At 39.9% G+C, this 23,155-nt stretch overlaps 1 protein-coding gene across 3 annotated transcripts in view; it reads right to left on the reverse strand.

The window, feature by feature from the left end:
* Positions 1-23,155, reverse strand: part of LOC131072144 (uncharacterized) — a 173,196-nt gene that overhangs the window by 82,440 nt on the left and 67,601 nt on the right. The gene's annotated exons all lie outside the window — the stretch shown is intronic.

Below are 23,155 nucleotides of genomic sequence, written 5' to 3' on the forward strand. Positions count from 1 at the left end.
TTGCTAATGAAGTTAGAGTTAAGTTGTTGGAGCAGGTACATATTGTGGCATCCCTCAACACCATCAAGATCAATGAAGGAAATTAGAATTAATAACACCATATTCTGTGGCTTGAACAATACTTTACAATTTTATCTTTGATTATTTTGAATGTCATAATGAGATTTCTTCTTTTAAGTTGCATAGAAATTCCAATGAATATCTAATATGATTTTTCATGTCTGTCTTTACAAAACATCTCTTTTGATGTTGTATAGATTGCCTAATAAAATATCCTAAGAAGATGGTCCTCAAACTTCTATGAAACAAGATGCTTTTTTGTACAACGTAGGAGGACATATTTGCATTCATTACAATATGGCCCATATCTCTATGTAATTTTTTTATTTTCTATCAATATAAAGCGCAGCCTCTAGGCTGCAACTCATTTAGCAAAAGAAAAAAAATAAACTCACAGTTCCATGAAAAGCAACTTGTATATTTCATTCAATTTTCCAATCCTTTTAAAAAACTTACTCTTTTAATCCTTCAAAAGACAATCTAAATGAAATGCTTGCATTCTTCTATCTTGCTCCTATCATTATTCTATTTCACCTAGAAATCTAATCTTATCTCACACAAGAGAGGAATTGGAATATAAGTCTAAATAATTAGTGCTTATCTACACTTTATTAGACCTAATTAGCTAAATAAAGGACTTTCACTTTAATCGGTAGAGTGAAATACAAGATAGAATAACTCGAACTACTTAAAATTTCTCCTCCATGTTCATGTTGAACCTATGCAGAAGTTTTTATCCAAGCTAAAAACTCAACACTCCCTCTTAGCAACGAAGGAATTTTGCACCGATCAAAGTTTGTCTCTAAAAGACGAAAAATTCTCTATTGCTAAGGTCTTGGGCATTTGTGGAAATGCACTCAGGCTTAATTGCTCCCTTCTGAACCTTGTCTTTGATGAAGTGATACTTGATCTTTGTGTGCTAGGACCTATCATGAAACAATGGATTCTTTGAGAGTTTAAAACAATGCTAGCTATCACAACAAATCACTATGGGATCCATCTCTTGATCAAAGAACCCTACAAATAACTTGCAAAGCCATATGGCCTCACAGCTAGCAGTACTAGCTGCCATATACTCTGCTTCTATAGTGCTTAATGCTATTTAAGTTTGCTTTCTTCTAACCAAGCAGCTAAACCTGAATGCAAGCTAAAGCAACACCCCGAAGTGCTCTTCTTAACTATTGCACTACCTGGCCAAACAAAGTCTGTATATCCCTACAACCTCATTATCTTCAAGATATATCAGACCATACTCCTGTTTTGCTCAAAATCTGAGCACATGTTTGACTACTACCCGATGTCGCTGCCCAAGGTCCACCATGAACACACTCAATGTATTCACTGTAAAACATAAATCTAGTCTACTATCAACCAAATAAATCAAGGAACCTATCACCTACTTGTACAACGTGGGATCAATCACCTCCAAATTTTAAGATGTTATACAGTTGAAATTAGTGTTTATAGGCATAATTCACAAACCCTGTGAAAACTCGACATGTTGCTGAGTACTCATGAATTTTTTACCACACAGTTATTTACAGGCTTAACTCAAGTCAACAAGGACAGTTTAACTCATGACTTGCCATCAAATGTTTAATCAATGCTGGATAAAGAAGACTGACTCCACATCCAACACAACCTCAAATTGTTATATTGTAAGTTAATATATAACCACAATGTCATTTGACTCAACATGTAGTTCAAGCTCAAGATTTTTGTAATACATGTTGAACAATTAAATTTAATAGAAAACACTGATTCCTGATTTTATAGACTCATTTGATACATTTTGTAATTGAATTTTGCCAAAAACATGTTTTTTTAAGAAAGTTTAGTATTTTATAAGTTGTCAAGTTTTTGCTGACTTGAAAATTTTGGGTTTGCCCAAATACTCTCTAAGTCTGAGTTTGTCAACATGACTATAGGTGTGACCAAAAGTCTACAATTCTCCATCAAACATAGCATCATGATCTCAACTACATACATACCTATTGACGTGTCTAAAGTCGCATCGCTGCAAACTCCATCCGGCCAACGTTGAATAGAATGTACTCGCTGAGTATCCTATCCTCTCTTGAGATAAGGAAATCCCTAATGCTGTTTCTTTGATCAAAGGGGACGACCTCAAGGTTTTGATTGTTAGGTCTTGACTACGGGATTACTCAGTGGTTTGATGTGTGTTGCTGGAAACACAAAGGGGACTTACGATGAGATGAATAACTTTCGGGTGAGTTCCCTGAAATTTAACAGTCTCGTTATCGGTTGATTTCAGTTGGATTTATACTAATTCAGTTGGAGGGTGGGTTTCTTCTTAGTTAAAAAAAGGGAAAAAAGAGGGATAGGGAAAAGAGATACAGAAAATCTGACTAATTAACTAAGATAGTATGTTCAAGAAAAACAGACAGACACCTCCAAATAACCAGATTTAACACTATCAGCTATTTAAGCACAATGTTTGTAAGAATCCGGTGCGATCTTCAAGGAAAACTAGATTTTCATGCTATTAAACATAAATTCAAAATTTTAACATTCCTTGCCTAACTGTTTTATAACCGAACTGAGCATGTGAGAGGGTTCAGATTAACCATCCAAAAGGAATGACAATCAGTCAGTCCTTAAAGGTATGAACAGCGAGGATTCTATCAAATGTTTATCCTAAAAATGCTATTGAAAATATATAAGACATAATAGAATAATTTAAATGGTGAAGAACGAGAACATGCACTCACAAAGAAATGAAAAACAGCCTTAATTTTCCATTAGTCCTGTGTAAATTTCGCCAGAGCTTCAGCAACAATCCTTGAACTTCTTCCCAAAATAAGGGAAAACTAGTCCCTTTAAATAGATTTCCAAAAATAGATGAATGGCCAAGATTTAAACTAAACAAATCGCCCAGATTCATCTGTACAAAAGGGTACCCATACCCATAAATGGAAGGTAAATATCAGCAACCACCCAAAGGGAAGCAATAACTACCTAAAAAACGTAATTAAAAACTATCCATAACAATTCAAAAAATGCACATGCACAGAGTTTAAAGTTTACCGTTGACTTGGCAGTCAAATATGAACTTTGGCCAAAAAGTGCTTTTTCAAAAACAAAATGCATTTTAAGAAAGCACTTTTTCCTTTCCAGCTGTAGATTCCTTTGTGATGAATTCGACCTCATCGTGCAAGTACTCTCCCCAGATATCCCGATCGGCTGCACGCTCTACCCGAACGTAGTCCTGAAATCTTAGACATACCTTGAATAGTTTGGTTGTCGGTGGCATAGGAGGATTAAACATTTTGTAATGAATACCCTGTAGGAGGCTATCTAAATTCTCCAGTTCCTCCCTCCAGTATGACTTGTGATTTTCAAAGCATGATATGTTCGCTTGCAGCCCACCCGCAAAATCTAGATCCTCCATGGAGTAAGTGACCCTGGGCTTAAGCCTGTCCTCCCACTGTGGTTGTACCTCATTATCTTCCATACTATTTTTCCAACCGGGAACCATTGATTTGAGGATCCTTTCACCAAGATCCTTCACATTTGATAAAGTGTCATCGCACTTATCCTGCATTTTATTGATATTATCCTTCATGTCGTTCATGCTGAGGGTCCAATACAATTCCTTGAAGGTATTGGCATCATAAGGACTTAGGATAATATCAATAGTGGAGATTTGAGAGCAGGTCCAAAATAGAGCCCTAATGAGGGGCAATGCCCTGGCAATCGCCTCATGAGTGTTATAGCACTCCTTCCTTAACTTACACATTTTGATAATAGTGGATTCCCTATGGAGGGCCATTTCGCACAGATCCTTGAAGATTTGCTCTCCTCTTTCCTTAATGTTTTGAATCCATTCCCTGACGGCCATGGCAGTATCTCGTACTCCTTCAAACTCTGTGGTTGATCTTTGCGCCAACGTTGATGGGGAACATGGGATTCAGGGGCATTATGCAATGGTCTCAGTAGGTGATCAATGTACCCCTCGGCCTGCTCAGCACGAACTCGATACATGTCTTTCTCAGCCGCTATCTCTTCGAGTTGCCTGAGCATGTTTTGCACGGAGTCCTTGAACTCCTCCCTTTCCTATTCCTTGGTGGCTCGTCCGATTGGGACGGTTGTGATGCCATAATCAGCCAGTGTAACTTGATCTGCTGGCTTATCGACAGTCGGGGTGGCGATATCGAGTGTACGGTTTCTTTGTTCATCCTTGGTTATTCGGGAATATGCTTTGAGTTTTTTCTTCCCTTTGGACTTGGCTTTGCCTATGCACGAGAAAATGTCCTCCAAGTCAATGGGTGGCTTGGTGGCTGCCTTTCGCTGAGCTCGAGCAACTAACCAATCTTGGGGTATAGTTTGCCCGGATGCTATGGTTAAATTCCCACTCTGTTCTTTAATGTTTTCAGCTACCTCATTGCATATTTGATGCTGCTCTATTACAGGAGGATTCAAGGAAGTGTCAAGTCCCTTGCTTGCAGCTGAATTCTCTCCTACTTCGCTGAACAACTCTCTGGTATCTTCATGTGACGGTTGTTCTTCAGTCCTTTCAGGCTCGCGAGTCTCATCTGTCCTTTGCTCTCCTTCAACAGTGGAGTCATCCTTGGCGGTACTATGCAATTGCAATTTATGGCGGCTCCCTAAGGTGGGTTCATGCATCTCAAGCCCTTGACTGCAGGGAATTTCTCCTTCCTCAACTTGATTCTCAAGTTCGACAGCCTCAATGGCCCTCACCTTCGTATTTAGCATGACTTGTGCAGGAGGATCATCAGCTCCGAATGCATCAACATCGCTTTGGGAAGGCGGAGCAGGTATATAATCAAGTTCAATTACATCATCAAATGAACTGGGGTCATTTGATGATGAAGTGACCTCCGGTCTCCTAATAGGGATCTTCTTCATTCTTGTTCTTTTAGATGTCCGAGTCCCTCTGCTAGCTTTAGCCTTCTTCATTCTTGTTCTTTTAGATGTCCGAGTCCCTCTGCTAGCTTTAGCCTTCTTCCTTTTTTCGGGCTTTTCAACCTCTTCCTTTGGTGCACTCGAGGTTCCCTCATCTTCAAAGGACTGAGAATCAAGACTACCCATCATATGGTAGGTGAAATGGACTCCCTCATGTATCAGCCGTTCAATCTGCTGGCGCAACCACTGATCAGTGTACCTACCTGGGGCTGCCAAAACTGCCTCAAAATCAGTGATTGCATCCTGTGACCAATCGATGCCTGGCAAGAGATGTCTTACTGCCTCAAATTCCCGGACTTGTAAGCAATTTCCAGAATCCATTAACTGGTCCGGGACCCGACCATATTCATAGAGTCGCATTTGCTGCACACTTAGCCTTGAATATTCGCATCGTCGGACTTCATAGTCATTAGAGCAATTCTTCCAATAATCTTCAACTGATTCCTTTGCTCTGTAGCGCCTGCCGTAGGCTCTCTTCGCCAGATTGTTGTGATCAAAGCATTTCCTTGGGAAATGTTCTTGTAGGCCATAGGAGGCTAACTCAGCAAGGGATTCTTCGACATGAGCTGGATTCTTCAAATGGACATCAAGGTTACCTATAATCATAGGGAAGTCGAATCCTGACTGCTTCTTGTCTTTGAGTTAACTATTCACCGGACGTGCCTGCCTTGCGACTTCCAGAAGAACTATTTTGTCGATTGGATATCGTGGAAGTCGAAAAAGAGCGCCTTCAAAGCCAGCTATTCGGATGTAGGAGAATCTTGGAAACTGAAGGAACCAGGCGCCATACCTCTGTACCAGAATGGTAGCTCTCTCTGAAAGCCTTATGTGTAGTCCTCCTTGCATCAGCCTGACCAGGCGCATTGTGAAGGCGTCATTGACACGCTCATACTAACCAACTGCATGCATAGGCAAGGTTGTTCTTTTCCCTCTGAGCTATGTCCTGATAATGTAATTGTGGATAGCAATCATAAACCTTCACTTGATTAGGCTCGTTCCCAATTTCACCCTTCATGATTAAAACCGGCAGTGGCTGGTTTCGGGTGAACATATAGACTAGATAGGATGTCATGGTAAAGTACTTTTTCTCCTCAAGTTCGACCAACTGGATATGGATGTTGTCACTTATGATCTGGGCCCAGTCGAACTTGGATTTCCCAGCGAAGACCTGCTCTGTAAAGTAAAACATTCACTCTTCAAAGTAGTTAGATTGGGGGAGTCCCATAACCCTGCTGAGCAATGTGACCATATCTCCATGCTCATTGTGAAAGTCGCTTCTGGGGGTCTTTTTCCCAATTCTGATGTTGGGAGGTCTTCTCTCCTTATACCACTCCTCATTTATTAATGTCTTGCATTTGGCAGGGTTCATATCATATGCAACTTGCACTTCATCTATAGTTGTTGCTATGGGGTTGTTCGAGAAGGGGATGTCAAATGCGTCGCTAATGGCCTCAGGAGTGAAGTCAACTAGGACCATATTCTCAAGGAGCACCAATCTGGTGTTTGGTTGGTAATGTCGGGCAGCCTCTACTACCAGCTCATAATTTTGCACTGACGGAGGAAATCCTGCTGCCTGGGCGATGCCACTTTCCATCATCCGCCTAGGCCTGCCATAGGCGTTAAGGGAGAAAACTCTCTCTGAAATCCTGAATATCAATGTGGCCAAGGTCAGTATCACCTACATTTTCCCATATGCTTTGAACCTCTGATTCCCTCAATCCTCCTTTCTGATACTGATATTTCATCTTTTCGACTCTGTGAGGGATGTCTGATTTGGATGCTCGAGACGTTTCGGCTGCACCAGGTGTCTTTGAGGACTCTACCGCAGATTTAGGCATCTATCCTGCACAGCTGGATGCGGATTACGAGACGAGAAAAAGGAAACAAAACAGGTTAGATAAAAGGGATACGTTAGCACACAAGGATTAATTGAAAACCGAATTTGAAGAAAGCATGATACTTCAACTAAAGAGCTTGATTGATTTAGACATGAACATTACTAAGCTCTTTGATTAAAAATTTACTTATTCGGCTGCGGTTCAAGGACTTAGGCGATTTCAAATGTTAAATTTACACTTAGACATTTAGGATCAATTTTCAAAAATGGATGAGGTTAAATATTTCATAAGTCCGAAAAAGCATTCTGGTTAACTCCTAGGAACAGACTCTGATTTCAATTTGTTTTGCCTGATGCCTTTCAAACGGGAAAAGATGCGGTTTAAAAACTTAATCACTTAATCAATTTTGCACAAACACATCTATCCAATTTTGCATACATTTTGAACGATTCTAAGAGAGACAAAGCAAACTTACCTGGCGAAATAAATGGTGTCAATCCGCACAATCTGGTCTGCGGGAATGATTTTCTTTGAAATTTGAAAAATGCCTCTCTTATGCCCTATGCTTTTGAAAAGACAAATGCACAACTTGCAAATTTGGAATCGGAGAGTTCTGCAATTTCAAATTTTAACGGTTAACTCCCTATTTCTTATTTCGCGCCTAGGTTCGGAGGAGAATGCAATTTTGAGGACTTGGATTTAGCAACTTACCTTGGTTGGAATTCGGCGATTTTGACTCCTGCTGCAAGCTCTTACTTCGTAATTTTAGTGGTTAACTTCGAGGTTATTGCAATGCTTTTCAAAATTTAACCTCTGCATTTTCTCTTCTATGGCGTCAAAGATGGGCGTTTTTCCCCTCTCAGCAAACTTCAAACCTTCATACTCCTCCGCAATTACTATGGGTTTATGGCGTTTTTGCACTTCGCAGGGTTCATAAACTTCGCGATTTTAATCCTACGCAAACTTCGGCATTTGGTGGGGGAGTTTTCAAACTTCAAACTCTGCGCTCTTTTCCCTAGTCGCCGAACTTCGGCGATTCTATGACTTTTGCAAACTATGACTTCGCACCCCCGACTTCGCTAGCGACTTCGGCATTCTAGAGGGTCCTTTTAAATTTTAACTTCGCGATTTTGCCTTATGGCGTGATTTCGGGATTTTAACGTCTTCTTGCAAACTTTAAAACTTTAGCGCTTAATGCGAACTTCGACAAATGGAGAGGGTTTGAAAACTTTTTAACTTTTGGCACTTGCCATTTGAATCGCGATTTCGGCGAATGGAGGGTTTCTCAAACTTTACAAAGAATCGCGATTTTACCTTTTAGTTGAAACTCGGCGATTTGAGAGCGTTTGCAAACTTTATATTACGCGGTTTACCCTTGGAATGCGATTTTCGGCGCTTGGAAGAGGTTTGCAAAGTTCCATTTTCTTTCACTTACCCTTTGGATTGCGATTTCGGGGTTTGGGGATGTTTTGTAAACATTTCATTTTCTCTTGCAATTACCCTCTATAGTGCGATTTTCGGGGTTTGGAGGCTGTTTTTTATCTTTGGCGAAATAGACCATTTTGAAAGCTTTTAAAATATTTCGCACTTTTACCTTTAGTTGCCAAACTTCGGCATTTCTGGAGGGTTTTGCCAATTTCTAGAAACCTTTGCAATTTAGCCTTGATTGGCGAAAATCGGGATTTTCACCCGTTTTGCAAACTTTTTTAAAAACTCTTGTAAGTTTCCCCCTTAGTGCGAATTTCAGGATTTTGGGAGGTTTTGTCAACTTTTGACACTTTAACAATTTTTTCTCCCCTCTATATCCTTTGGCGAAAATCAGCACTTTGGGTCCTTCTGCGACCTTTAGACGTTTCATCTTTTGGGGGATTTTGCAAGCTTCTGCCATTCCTTACCTAACTTAGGCGATCTTACAAGTTTGAGTGATCTTGGAATTTTAACGCCCGAACGTTAAACTCACCTTGCAGATTCCCAGGCTTCCACTTATGACATCATCATCTCCTGGCCCAATTCCGAGCACGCTCAAAAAAGGACACGAGACCACTACGCAGGATTCAATAGGGCGAACGCGAAAATACCAAAAAGAAGGGGGGAACCTGTCAACGACAGGGAGCGTGTGCAATGCACAACAATACCTTGCACAAGGAAAATCTCCCCAAATCTTTGCCAAACCTGTAACCACAAAAAGTTATGTATCGAGCCAATGTCCACCTCAAACTCAGCAGATAAGTCTACCTTGCACCCTACAATGAGTTGCTATGTACTTGTAATGAAACTAATCATCTACGTACAAATCAAAATAAGAAAATCAGATCCAACAACTCTACAGTATAAACCAAAATCTACTTCACTATTGTTGAAACCCATACTTAGCAGATAATCCTCCATCCTTGAATACCATACATTGGGTGCTTGTTTGATTTCATACAAGGCTTTTCTAAGCCTCCAAACATGGTATTCCTTCCCATTTACCTCAAAGACCTAAGACAGCTCTATATACACTTCTTCAATGAGACCATTAAGAAAAGTTATCTTAACAAGCATCTAATGTATTTTCCAACCCATGACTGCAACTAAAGACACAACTATTCTAATGGATACCTGACTGAAGTCGAAAGGGAATCGTGTCAACTCCTATTGAATACTTGGCATCATCACCAACTTCAAATTAAACTCCAGAATTATGTTTCCTAAAATTAGTAAAATATTCCAAGGCTAATGTCATATGCCCAAAAACTCCATTGACCACATACCAAACATTCCTTAAAAAACAATAATCCATTGATTACTCCCTCTCAAACTTTGCAGAAACTCTTCCATGTGAGTCCTTGCAAAGATTGTTACCTCAATCTATTGTTGTTTTCCCAAATTCTTCTTCTCGTTTGGACATTGTGATGCATAATGACCAAACATGTGACCACTAAAACACTTGATTTTACTCAAGTCTGTTTTCCTTGGCTGTGAGGATGCTTCCTCACTCTTTAGCTTGCCATTGACATTTGACTCTATTCCTACATCAAAACTTCAATTACATCTTGTAAACCCTAGTTCATTTTTGCAACACCCTTGTTGGTTTGCTTCATTTGTTCAAAACCCTAGTTAGATCCAAAAGAAAACCTTAATAGATTGTAGTTAAAAGGGGGTAAACACCTAGCCAATGCCCTGGTCGTAGGTAATTACCTAGTTGTTTCTTTAAAAATCCTTGTCATGGTCATTTTTTATCTACAAAAGAAAAGGAAAAAACCTTCATTGGTTAAAAAACCATGCCAAAACCTATTCACTTCAATTTTTAATCTTTGCAAAGATCGCTTTAAATTTCATGTCCCTACAAAACCCTTCCACTGAAGTTTACATCCTTTGTCCTAGTCACAATGCATTTTAAAAACCCTTGCACCACAATTTTCAAGAAAAATAATAGCCTACAATTTTTTTTAATCTCTTGCACAATTTTACTCCTTAATAAACCATTATTTTTCCATAGAAAATTGTCAAAGTTTCTTCTCAAAGCTTCTCAGTTCTAGCCTAAAACCAAAATGTGATTTGCATGAGAACATATCTCATGATTTTTAGCAAAAAACTTCACAATTTCTCATGAATAGCTTGCATGATTTTTTACAAATTGCAAATTTCATCATGAAATTTAGTTATGATTCTTCATCCAAACCATGCCTATGATTTCTTCCCACCCTTCTAGCTTTGCTACCATGTTAAAATTCCAATCACAATGACTAATTGCCTAATGCTTAAATTTCTTACACTATATTAATCACACAAATCATTGATATTCAAATTGCAGAAATGAAATGGAAGCATACACCGCTAATTACACCTCATAACCTATTTTTCATTCCTTCATAAAAACATACAAGGAAACCTCCACAACTCATGTAACTGTATAGGAACCTACTTGTATCTTGCATTCAAATTTTGAGTCCTTAAGAAAACTTAGTCTTTCAATCCTTCGAAACACAATGTAATTGAAATGCTTGCATTCTTCTATCTTGCTCCTATCTTTATACTAATTCAGCTAAATATAGAATCATCCAAAATTGCAATCATACTCTAGTCAGTAATTTTGCCAAACTTAATAAATAAAATGTTGTTAAGTAATAATATTATAGTTGGCGATGTAATGACATTTGCTTCCAAGTAGTTGTTGATGGTTGCCGCTGATTGGCAATCTTAACGAAGTACTATATATGTACTTTGTTGTTGCCTCGAAAATGAGTTATGCTTATGTACACATTGGCAATAAATGATATATCTTATTGGCCATATTCTTGTATTTGATATTGTTATGTTCGTTGCAGTATACTATGATTTAAATTCCTATTTACTCTGTATAATATAAAGCAAGTTCCCTTCAGGAGTAAAGTAGCTAAATAAAAGACTTTCACTTCAATCACTAAAGTGAATTACAAGATTGACTAACTCAAAATACTTAAACTTTTTGCCGCACATTCACGCTAAACTTGTGTAGAAATTTATATCCAAACTAAAAACTTAACAACAATTACAACGTTATTCTACCACTTGTTTCTAGCTCTTGTTTCTTCAATAGAAGCAAAAATTTGGGAAAAATCCCAATTAATCGCAATGTCCAAAATGTTGTTGTGTAGCTAGGTCGGATCCCTTCTAGGGCCGACCTATTGCACAAAATGCCAAGTGGCATGTCAGCCTTGGCATTTGGATATCTCAATTGTATGAGTCTAATTTGGGGCAAGCCCTATTTGGGCAAACCACTTATGTGTAACTTGTGATTAAGTTAAATGTAACTTGCAACTAAGGGAGACTCATATGTAACTTGTAATATATAGGTCTGACCCTATCCTTGGCGCCAAAAGTATATGGCCGACTTGAGGTCTATTAGGAGGTATTGATTCATATATATGCAAGGTCATGACTGAATCAATAGACATGAATTAAATAACATGAAGGACATGTAGTGTTCTCAGGGTTGACGATAAGAGCTTATCGTCTATGGTTGGTATTGGAGTTGAGCAAAAATCAACTCTACAACTCCCAAAGATCGCCTGCATGCAAACCTGTCACAGAAAATAGGCAAATTATATATCAAAATTCATGGAATCAGCTTTGTGAATCCAACTGTGAGGTCCTTTTGGCACCAAAATGTACCAAAAAATCAGCTACCCCCAGAAATGGATAAAAACAACTGCACAAACCCTCGAATACACAGATATGAAGAACACGGCTAAAAATCTCTCATGAAGAGAACACGGGCATGCAAATCCGGAGCTTTGATACCATATTGGAGTTGAGGAAAAATCAACTCTACAACTCCCAAAGATCACTTGCATGCAAACCTATCACAGAAAGAGAGAAGCAAAATAGCTATGTGTTGTGCGTATAGCACACACACCCCGTCATTGACAGGGGACCCCCCATTTTGGTCTTCGATCTGCCTGCATGTGGAGAGGATATTCAAACAAAGGGCGTCTGAAACCATTCACGGCAAGCTCGCATACATTCCTTTAAAATCCCCAAGCCAAATTCGGCCTCTGGGGCAAAACTGCAAACTCCAACCCCGAGAATCGCGAAGGTCATGAGAAAGGCGTAGAACAATTCGAATTTGCAAAGGGCCTCCTAAGCCCGAAGTCACAGAGGGAGAAGGTGAGGCGTTCTAAAAACATTTCAAACCACCTTTCGGGCCAAAAATGGAAATATGAGAGAAAAGCGTTAAAACATTAAAAACTTTTCAAAAGGCATTCACAGGCCAAAAACCCCTTCATGAGCCAAAAATGGCAAAATAACCAAGTCGCGCGATTTCATACAATGGAAATCGCAAACTTTAGGAGTGAAAACATAAACTCAAAAAATGATCTCATTTGCCCGAAAAAAAACCACGACTCACAAAATAACCAAACAAGTGAAAATCGCGAAATAGTCAAGGAAGGCATCGCTTTAAAACATTTTCAAAAGGGCCTTTTAGCCCGAAATTGCCAATATGAGAGAAAAGCATTGAAACTAAACCTTTTTCTAAGGGTCCTTTTGATCCGAAAATGGGAAAAGGTAAAAGCGTTTAACTTAGACATTTTCAAAACCCCCCCAATATGCCCGAGTTTTTGTGAGTTGGATGTTCAAATTGAAGAAAGGAGAAAATCGAGTTTGCAAACACCTCTTCTAGGCCGAAATAGGAAGAAAAGAACATTTTTGTGAAATGGTCATTGAGGTCGAAAATGATAAACTTCACAATCTCAAAAAGAGGCTCAATAGGCCGAAAAGTGAGGAGAGGTGAAAAGTAAAATTGTGCATAAAGCCCAAGTGAGCCAAAATTCACCGAAACTGACAAAATCGTCATGTATGTCGAAGATAAGAAAAATCCAAATCGCAAAATAAGGTTTTAGGCCGAAAAACACAAAAGCTTTCAAAAGGGCCTTTCAGCCCGAAATTGCCAAAAAGGCTAAATTGCGAGAATAAACTTATATGCCGAGAGGAAAAGGAAAGTCCAAGTCGCACCTCTCTGTCTAAATCGTCGAATTTCGCTCAGGAGTTTTTTGTGAATTGTCAAAGTCGGTCGAAAGTGAAGGCAAGGACATTTTATAAACTTAGAAACATCTCTCACTCTAGCTCCAAGGGCCGAAGTCAGGAAAACATAACTTAAAAGATCATCTCCCATTTCATCCGAGCAACCCGAAAAATCAAAGCAAGGAGTCCAAAGGGAGGTTAAAACTTAAAAGATAAATCTTGCAAAACCTCCAATATTCCCGAAATTCCAAGACTTAGGTGATTAAAGGTGAAATCACGTGAAATTTCACAAGGATGGCGTTAAAATGGAAAGCCAAAACCTGTAATATCCCTTGGCTAATCTGACCCTGTTTTGCTTATATGAACACCAAGGAATATTGTCAAACATTTGGCATACAATGTTTGAAGCCGCTGTAGTGAATTCTTTATTTGTCTTCTTTGGGTTTGTAGGCTGCAAATGAAGTTATGGAAAGCTTCTAACAATGCAAAGTTGTTATAGAAATGATATACTAGCTGTTTTAGACCTTTCCACACATATGTAATGACTGAAATTAACTAGTACAGCTAGTTGACATTAAGACAAACACTTGTCATGCATCCCAAAGTACACCTACAGCCATTAGGCATTTAAGCAAACAATTGGCATGAAAGCTAAATGGCTGATCAATGTTAAATGTGGAATATGCAAATTATATCTCCATTAAACATATGCAACCTCCAAATATTTCATGATATAATCATAATAGAAAATGATGCAATGAAGTAATGATTTTCTAATACAATGACCATAGATAGAAAACCTGGTATTTCAATGGCTGCCTTGATATATTGGTTTGATTCTCCTCATATGCAAATCCCTTGTCACATATATATAGCTGTTCAACCTCTCTAAATCCCCTTCTATAGAACTCCAACTACTGTAGCGCACTGTTCACGGCACTGTAGCGCACTATTCACGGCACTGTTCACGCGCACTGTTCACGGCACTGTATCGCACTGTTCACGGCACTGTTCATGCGCACTGTTCACGCGCACTATTCATGCGCACTGTAGCAGCAAGAACAAACTTGCAATCTGCTCTTAAAACCTTGAATAATTTGTTGCCAAATAAGGATGATTCACAACCAACTATAAATGTTCTTCAACAATAAACTTCAAACCCTTGTAGAAAACTTCACCAATTTGCACAAATGAAAGAACTGAAGTATTCTTTCCCACAACTGCAATAATTCAGGTGTTATTTCACACCTTCAAAATTACTATCAATAGGAAGTTTTCGTTTCCTATGATCAAAGAAGAAAATTGCGAAAGCCCTAGGCTCCACAATAAAAATCAATCAAAATACTATTCATCAACTGGATGCCGAGAATGAACTCTTGCCTTTCCTTTTATTCTTTCCTTAAGAGAGCTCAAACACCTTCCTGGCCAATGTGGGATAGAAGATTTATTCCCACATTAAATTATTCACTTAATGCACTTTATTATATTAAAGTGACTTTATTATTATAAAGTTACTTTAGAACTTTATAATAATATTAAAATATTAAATAAATCACTTAAGTCACTTAAACTTTAATATCTCTTGATGTACTTGTCTGATTGCTAAGCCGTCTGAGCCAGGAGTCGACTCTCCCTGTTCTCCATGCGATTGGATGCCTGTCTAAAAATAGAAACCCTGAATAGTGACTTACTATAAATAGTAAGTATGTGGAACTGAGTCTAGAAATAGCTGCAAAGGCCCAATCAAGGTCGACACTGCCAATAAGCTCTGCTCAGGTGTCTTTCTATTAATAGGAACCCTGACTCTCCCAAAATAGTAACTTACTATAAATAGTAAGTGTGCCAATCTGAGTCAAAAAACCTGTGCAAAGGCCAAAACCTGAATCCAGCTGAAGAGTAATGTCTCTAATCACCAAGTAACTGCCACACGAGGCCCTCTATCAATAATTGTTAGCCTACGAGGGTCAAATGATAGGCTAATTCTTACAAACTCTAATGCTCGCAAAATGGGGACATTACAAAACCTCACATTTTAGGTGAAGCGTTCGAGAGCATTTAAAAGATACATCTCACAAAGACTTTCTCGAAGCCAGACGTCGTAAATAAAATTTAATATTTGTTAAATTAAATTATTTAATTTTTCAAATTAATTTATTAAAGTGAAATCAATTGATTGTTCACAGGACGTCGTCGCAGAGAACCAGGAGAATGCCTGAAAACACAAATCGAAGAAGGATCGCAATCAAAGCCAAGCGCTGAATGTTGAAGAAGAAGATGCAGGAACACGGTGCAAGAGCGCAAGATCTGAACCGGGCATTGGGAAGCGTGCCACTGTGCCACCAGACCACAAAGTTAAAGTTCACCACCAAAGACCGAAGAACACTCTAAATACTGCAAAGTATGCATTCTCAGGAAAAGTGCACAGCTGGATTTAATTCCAGAAATTTAGTTTTAAAAACTGAAATTGTTTTAAATGTAAAATTGCTTGTGGGCCCCACTTAAGATATTTTGAAACAAAGGGGAAACAGGTCAGTTGTGGACAGTTATGTCCAACTACTGGATACACTCAAATTGATTCCAAACAGTTGTAGGCAATTGAGGTAGTGGTTGGATAGATGACTAAGAGTTTAATGGGCATGGATTAAGGCTACCAGCTTCTAGAAGGCAGATCAGGACCCTTGGATGCAGTCCATCCTGCCCTTCGATTCAAAATTGTAAATTCTATAAAAGGCAGTGGCCTTTCTTTTGTAAAGAGTTAAACTCTGGTTAGAATTTTGTAGTTAGATTTTAGAAGTTAGAATAGGCTAGAAGTTAGAAGGTTAAATTTTAGCAGTAGCATAGAGATGCTACAGAAATTGTTATAATAGGCAGCTGAAATCAATATATAGACATTGATTTGGTGTTTATTGTCTTGTTTTCATCCTGTTTGCATGGTTTCTTTCAGCATTTTAGATAGATCTTTACGTTTTGGGTGTGCAAGTATTTGATAGATTCAGGCTCATAACATTGAGGATATACTAATTGTGTATCCTTTTGTATGGTTAACCTGAGCCTTTGAATTGTGCTTAGTTCAATTGCAGGGGTCCGTCTGAGCTGCACCAAAATTGGGTGTTTAGCCATGCATTTGTAGTTTGAAAATCTTCCAAGTCCCTTTGTTGTGAGCTATTCTGGCCAAGCAGGAATTGGTTATGTAGAATCTGTCTACCCGCACACCAATCTTGTTAGTTTTAGATCTCCTGTCCCTTCCCTTTTAATTTTACTTCACAGTCCGAGAATCGCAACAGACCAGCTTGTTGCAAAACGTAAGTCCCCTTGTGCTCCCAGCAAAACACATCAACTACTAAGCTATCCTGCAATCAAGACCTGACAACCGAAACCTTGAGGTCATCCCCATTGATCAATTTAAAACAGCATTAGCGATTTCCTTATCTCAAGAGAGGATAGGACTCTTAGCATTCTATTCTGCGTTGGCCGGATGGAGTCGTAGCAATGCGACTTTAGACACGTCAACACTATGGAGGCCAGAATTCAGAGATCTAGAAAAGAGGAGTCATATTGATTGTGCAACAAGAATGCAATTCAATAATTACAGTTGTTATGAAAATACAAAGAGAGAATCCTTATAAGAGGATACTCGAAACCCTAAAGGAGAAAACCCTAAAGAATTATAAGATTCCTAAGTTAAGCTTAAGCATAGAGTATATTAGACTAATAATTAAATAAATAATTATTAGCTAATAAAAGATTACTCTAACAGTTGGGAAGGCAACAATCTGATGTTTACCTGTGGTTAACAAGCACTACCATAAAATCGACATGGTATCAGAGCGGGTTCCTTCTATAGAGCTTAACCGCTTGAAGGTAGATCTTGCGCTTTTGAAGGAGTTCAATCAAAGTAATTTGCAGACTGAGAAATCTAAGTGCAGGCAAAAGTCGATAACCGAGCCTCTCAACTCAGTTGTGAGCATCGCATATGCTCCGCGGTGAGTAATGATTGTTGAGGTGTTGATGATCGACATAGATATGTCGTTAGTGCTCAATGACAGATTCAGTCTGATGCCTTGGCGTTGAAAGTCACCAAGCATGGTATCGAAATGCTGACGGTAAGTGGAGTCGCTATGGGAATCTCTGTTCGTTTTAACATTCTATATTCGAATTCTTCATTTGGGGAGGAGAACATGTTGTGGAGGATTCTCTCCGGCGATCGTAACATTTTACTAGCAAATGAAAGTGACGGAGATCGCTCGCTTCACGACGCTCGTGGCTAGAGACATTGACAAGGTGGCAGCAAGCATTCTGAGGATTCAACAAAGCGACACGAGTCGGTACGCATGCTATCGACTACTCAGTATAATGGAAGGTTGAGATCGAGCAACAGCATAGTGGCGAGTTTTGTGATGATCACATTAAGCCGTACACAAATGTGAAATGTGTGCGTATGGGGACGAAAGCGAATGGAGGCACCTAACGATCAGGAATGGTGGAGAAGGCCTTCGTGCAATAACGCCTTGCAACAGCTCTCACATCATCCTAGAAGCTTCGAGAGTCACATGAAGCATTTGTTTCGCTGAAGCCTGCATAGGCATCGGATGATATTGTAACTAAAGGTCCAGTTATTCGAGTTCTTACTTATATTGCTCTTGAAGATCATCTGAAGTTTGTCCTAGGATGGGTACTGTAGCTTAGCATTCTGGCACACCTTGCTACAAGTGGATTTTTGTCGCATTTATGTGGTTGGTCCATCACTTTGTTGTGGATGGTATTAAAGGCGGTTCTTCAAATGATGCTTAAGCTATGCTCGGAGCAGATATTGTGGACAGATGATGAGTGATGGCCAGGGCCAAAGCCACGCAGCCATCAAATCATCACTAGGTGCTTCAATGTGATCAATCCAAGTGAATGGAGATTCCACTATTGAGCAAAATTATAAAAGGATGAATTAGAGATTGCATTCAAGGAAGGAAGATTGCTTGCATTTCTTCGCAAAGGAAGAATCAACATTCAGAGGGAGTCTGACATATCGTTGGAAGTAAACTTGGACAAAGAGATCAGAAGGTTGATATCTGCTTCAGAGGGAGCTTGACATTTCAGCTTCAGAGGGAGCATGACATTTCAGCTTCAGAGGGAGCTTGACATTTCAGCTTCAGAGGAAGCCTGACATTCCATCTGCAGAGGGAGCCACCTCATCATGAAGATTTGGTCAATGCATTTTTCTCAATGATGGAGAAATTTGAGGTGAAAGCCCTTGCTAATGAGTTCTCTGTGAGGGAGAAGATTGAGGTGCAATCCATTGTTAATGAGTTCTTCTCTGTGAGGGAGAAGTTCAAGGTGCAATCCCTTGTTGATGCATTCTTCTCTGGAAGAAATCTGAGGTTAAAGCCCTCGTTCCAACCTCTACGAGTAGGTATGGTGGATCCACCCTCTGCGAGTAGGCATGGTAGAGATGCATTCTTCTCTGGGAGAAGTCTGAGGTTAAAGCCCTCGTTCCATCCTCTGCGAGTAGGTATGGTGGATCCACCCTCTGCGAGTAGGCATGGTGGAGATGCATTCTTCTCTGGGAGAAGTCTGAGGTTAGAGCCCTGGTTCCACCCTTTGCGAGTAGGTATGGTGGAGCCACCCTCTATGAGTAAGCATGGTGCTAATGCACCCTTCTCTAGGAGAAGGTTGAGGTGAAAGCCCTCTTCCACCCTCTGTGAGTACGCATGATGAGCCCACCCTTTGCGAGTAGGTATGGTGGGTATCATGGAAGAAATCCCATGATGTGCTTGTTCACCCTCTGGGAGTAGCTATGGTGAACGTATTATTCATGGGAGTATCCATGGTGGTAGTCATTATGTGACTTGGTTATTCAAAAGGAATCCTCCCTAGCTAAGAGGGAGTGTTGTTGTGTAGCTAGGTCGGATCCCTTCTAGGACCGACCTAGTGCACAAAATGCCAAGTGGCCTATTGGCCTTGGCATTTGGATATCTCAGTTGTATGAGTCTAATTTGGGGCAGGCCCTATTTGGGCGAACCACTTATGTGTAACTTGTGATTAAGTTAAATGTACCTTGCAACTAAGGGAGACTCATATGTAACTTGTAATATATAGGTCTGACCCTATCCTTGGCGCCAAAAGTATATGGCGGACTTGAAGTCTATTAGGAGGTGTTGATTCATATATATGCAAGGTCATGATTGAATCAATAGACATGAATTCAATAACATGAAGGACATGTAGTGTGCTCGGGGGTGACGATAAGAGCTTATTCGTCTATGGTTGGGAAGGCAACAATCTGATGTTTGCCCGTGGTTAACAAGCACTACCATAAAATCAACACAAAAAATCAAACATCTCAATGATTTTTTCCACGCTTAATTGTAAAAATCGTTTACTTCTAGTCAGCAATTTATAACAATTGTGATTAATCTACAAAAAATCACATCGAAAATTGTGATTAATCTAGCAAAAAGTTGTGTCCGTTTCCCACGACCCACATAACCCTAAAATGTGCCAAAAAAATGATAAAAGGTGGTTGTGTGATGTCTTCCAAAAGTGAAATTGCAACAGATTTAATTGTAACTACATGCACTGTCTCCATGTAGTGATCCACCCCTGGATCTTTAATGCAAGTCTAATTTTTGTGTTTGGAAATTTTCTGATTTTCAGATTTTTTTATGTTTTGTGTAGTTTTTCTAGTTTTTTTGAGTTTTTGCTTGGTTTTCACTAAGAAGAAATGCAATACAAAATAAGGAATGCTGAAAGGAAATGGTACAGCAAATAAACACATACAATAGATAATTTTTTATAAGCCTTTATTGAGTTGTTTGTTGGTTACATGCCCCTATTCAGTATGTACAGGTCTGATAGAAAATCTAGAACAGCAAATTTGCCACGATGAGCCTGATATTTCACCAAGGAAGGCTTTCCCTATGTCCAATCTGCATTAACAGATTTATATCAAGTCTAATCTTCTCTTTTGCAAACCCTCACGTCCCAACTAGGGTTTTGCTGCCTGGTTTCCAAATAAAGTGCAGCTGGCTAGTAATTGTCAAGGGTGCTGATAATAGTGCTAATAACGACTCAGATCTGCTCCTATAGTCAGAAATAACAAAGAATCTCCATCCCTTTCACTGCTGCAACCCTAGTTATGAGTCGTCCTACTGATTTTCCTAAATATAATTGAAATTCTGACGTTTGGGAGGTCTTCCAAATTGAAGGGGGTTTTGTCCCTACAACCTTTGAATCTGACCCTGAAATCCAGAGCTCTGATTACCAACTTCTTCCTGTAAAAAATGATGTCAAGAATGCCCAAATGGAGGCTCCCAATGTGACATTATTATCCTCCTCAAACCCTAATCAAACTTTTTAGGGTTGCATAGTGATTAAATTTATCTCACTTTATTGAAACATTATAATTTATTATTAAATCCCCCTTCTTCCTCCTTATACATACCTCTTCATGGGCTTTCATTACATATTATATCTCTCCCCCTTTTTAAAAACAGCTTGTCCTTACTAGGGAGGCATGCCATGGGGATCTCTTTTAATTTATTAAATATTATAAAGTAATTTAAAATAAGACTTTATTTTATTCAATTAAAATTTTAAAGCAAGCACTAAAGAAGGAGGCTCTCCAAATAAGGATTTGTGTGGACTTCTGCTGTCTCAATGCAGTTACGATTAAAGACCCCTTCCCAATCCCGTTTACGGACAGCATACTGGAGGAGGTGGCCGGCCATGAGATGTACTCGTTTATGGATGGATTCTTTGGATATAACCAGATCTCAATCGTCGAGGAAAATAAACTGAAGACCACCTTCGTGGTCGAAGATGGTGTCTATGCATACAACTGGATGCCATTTGGCCTATGCAATACACCTGCAACATTCCAGCGAATTATACTACACATATTTGAAAAGATGTCGGTAGGGAATTTTAAAGCCTTCCTCGACGACTGGTCCATCTATAGCAGGCAAGATACGCATTTGGTAGCCCTCAGAGAGTGCATGGAGAGATGCCAAAGAGCAAGGCTGGCCCTTAATCCAAAAAAATGTCGATTTATGGTACCACAAGGCAAATTGCTTGGGCACATTGTATGCAAAGTAGGTCTGAAGACGGACCCAGACAAGTGAATGGTCGTGTACCATGGTGGCAATGCAACAATTTGGAATAAGTGGGCATCTGGAAAATCGTCGTTCACCCCTTCCGATGGTTCTCCTGACTTTATGCGTGATAATTGGTCCGCTATCACATGGCTTTTCCCAAGCCCCACGATAATGGTGAACGTAAACTCTTGCAGCAAGAGTAGCCATCGACTAATCCTTCCCTGAATTATCGGCTTGTTGACCAAGTACATGAGGGCTTGATGGTCTACGTAGAATGTGAACGGTGTCGCCAACAGGTAGTGTCTGAATTTTTGCACTGCATAGATCAACCCCAATGCCTCCCGGCTGTTGTGTTGTAATTTTTCTCCGTTGTGGATAACAGTCTAGTGGCAAAATAGACGGGATGATCCAACCCGTGATCTCCCACTTGGGCCAATGTGGCACCGATCGCAAAGTTTGAAGCGTCCACATGGACATGGAAATCACTGTCCCAGTTGGGGTAAGCGAGGATGGGGGCAACTACCAGCCTCGTCTTCAATTCCTCAAATGCTTCACTCTCCGGGGTCCCCCAGGTGTACGGCTCACCCTTGCGAGTAAGCTTGTCCAAGGGGTGGGATATTTGTGCAAAGTTTATTATGAACCTCCTATAGTAGCCGATATGGCCCAGGAAGGACTTTACCCCGGTGACATCCGTAGGAGGCTCCATCTCCGTGATCACCCGTACTTTGTCTGGGTCCGTCTTCAAACCTGCTTTGCATACAATGTGCCCAAGCAATTTGCCTTGTGGCACCATAAATCGACCTTTTTTTGGATTAAGGGCCAGCCTTGCCCTTCGACATCTCTCCATGCACTCTCTGAGGGCTACCAAATGCGTATCTTGCCCGCTATAGATGGACCAGTTGTCGAGGAAGGCTTTAAAATTCCCTACCGACATCTTGTCAAATATGTGTCGTATAATTCGCTGGAATGTTGTAGGTGCATTTCATAGGCCGAATGGCATCCGGTTGTATGCATAGACACCATCTTCGACCACGAAGGTGGTCTTCAATTTATCTTCCTTGGCAATTGAGATCTGGTTATATCCAGAGAATCCATCCATAAACGAGTACATCTCATGGTCAGCCACCTCCTCCAGTATGCTGTCCGTAAACGGGATCGGGAAGGGGTCTTTAATCGTAACTACATTGAGACACCGGAAGTCCACACAAATCTTTATTTGGTTAGCCTCCTCCTTTAATGAAATGACTATGGGCGACACCCATTCACTTGTCTTATTCCAAAACCATCACTAGACCATCCCCAACTAAAAACTAATGATGCCCCCGATCCCCGAGTGATGTCTATAATTAGCAAGCCAACTCGCAGTCTCCCCCTAAAAAATAGGAGACTCTCTCTAATCATGTGAGAAGGCTCACAAAGCCCCCTTGCAAGGCTCCACAAGCTTTGGGTGGTCAGGTGAACTGCCAATCCCCTCTTAAAATATAGGAACCCTCCTAAAAAATAGGTTACTGGCTCTGAGCTCCTGAAATGCCTCACAAACCTCCCCAAAGGGCATAAGACCCTTGAATGGGCTCGCAATCCACCATATTAGCCTACAGGAAGCCTGCTGATAGGCTAACCTTGCTAAAAACTTTGACACTAAGAAAGGCACAAAAATGGGGACATTACACTCCAAATGCTATAGTGATGTCAATTAAAGTTTTGTATTGTTTTCTTTGAACTCCTAGAGTTGTGCCA

Source organism: Cryptomeria japonica, chromosome 6 (genome assembly GCF_030272615.1).
Source record: "Cryptomeria japonica chromosome 6, Sugi_1.0, whole genome shotgun sequence".
Classification (NCBI taxonomy): domain Eukaryota; kingdom Viridiplantae; phylum Streptophyta; class Pinopsida; order Cupressales; family Cupressaceae; genus Cryptomeria; species Cryptomeria japonica.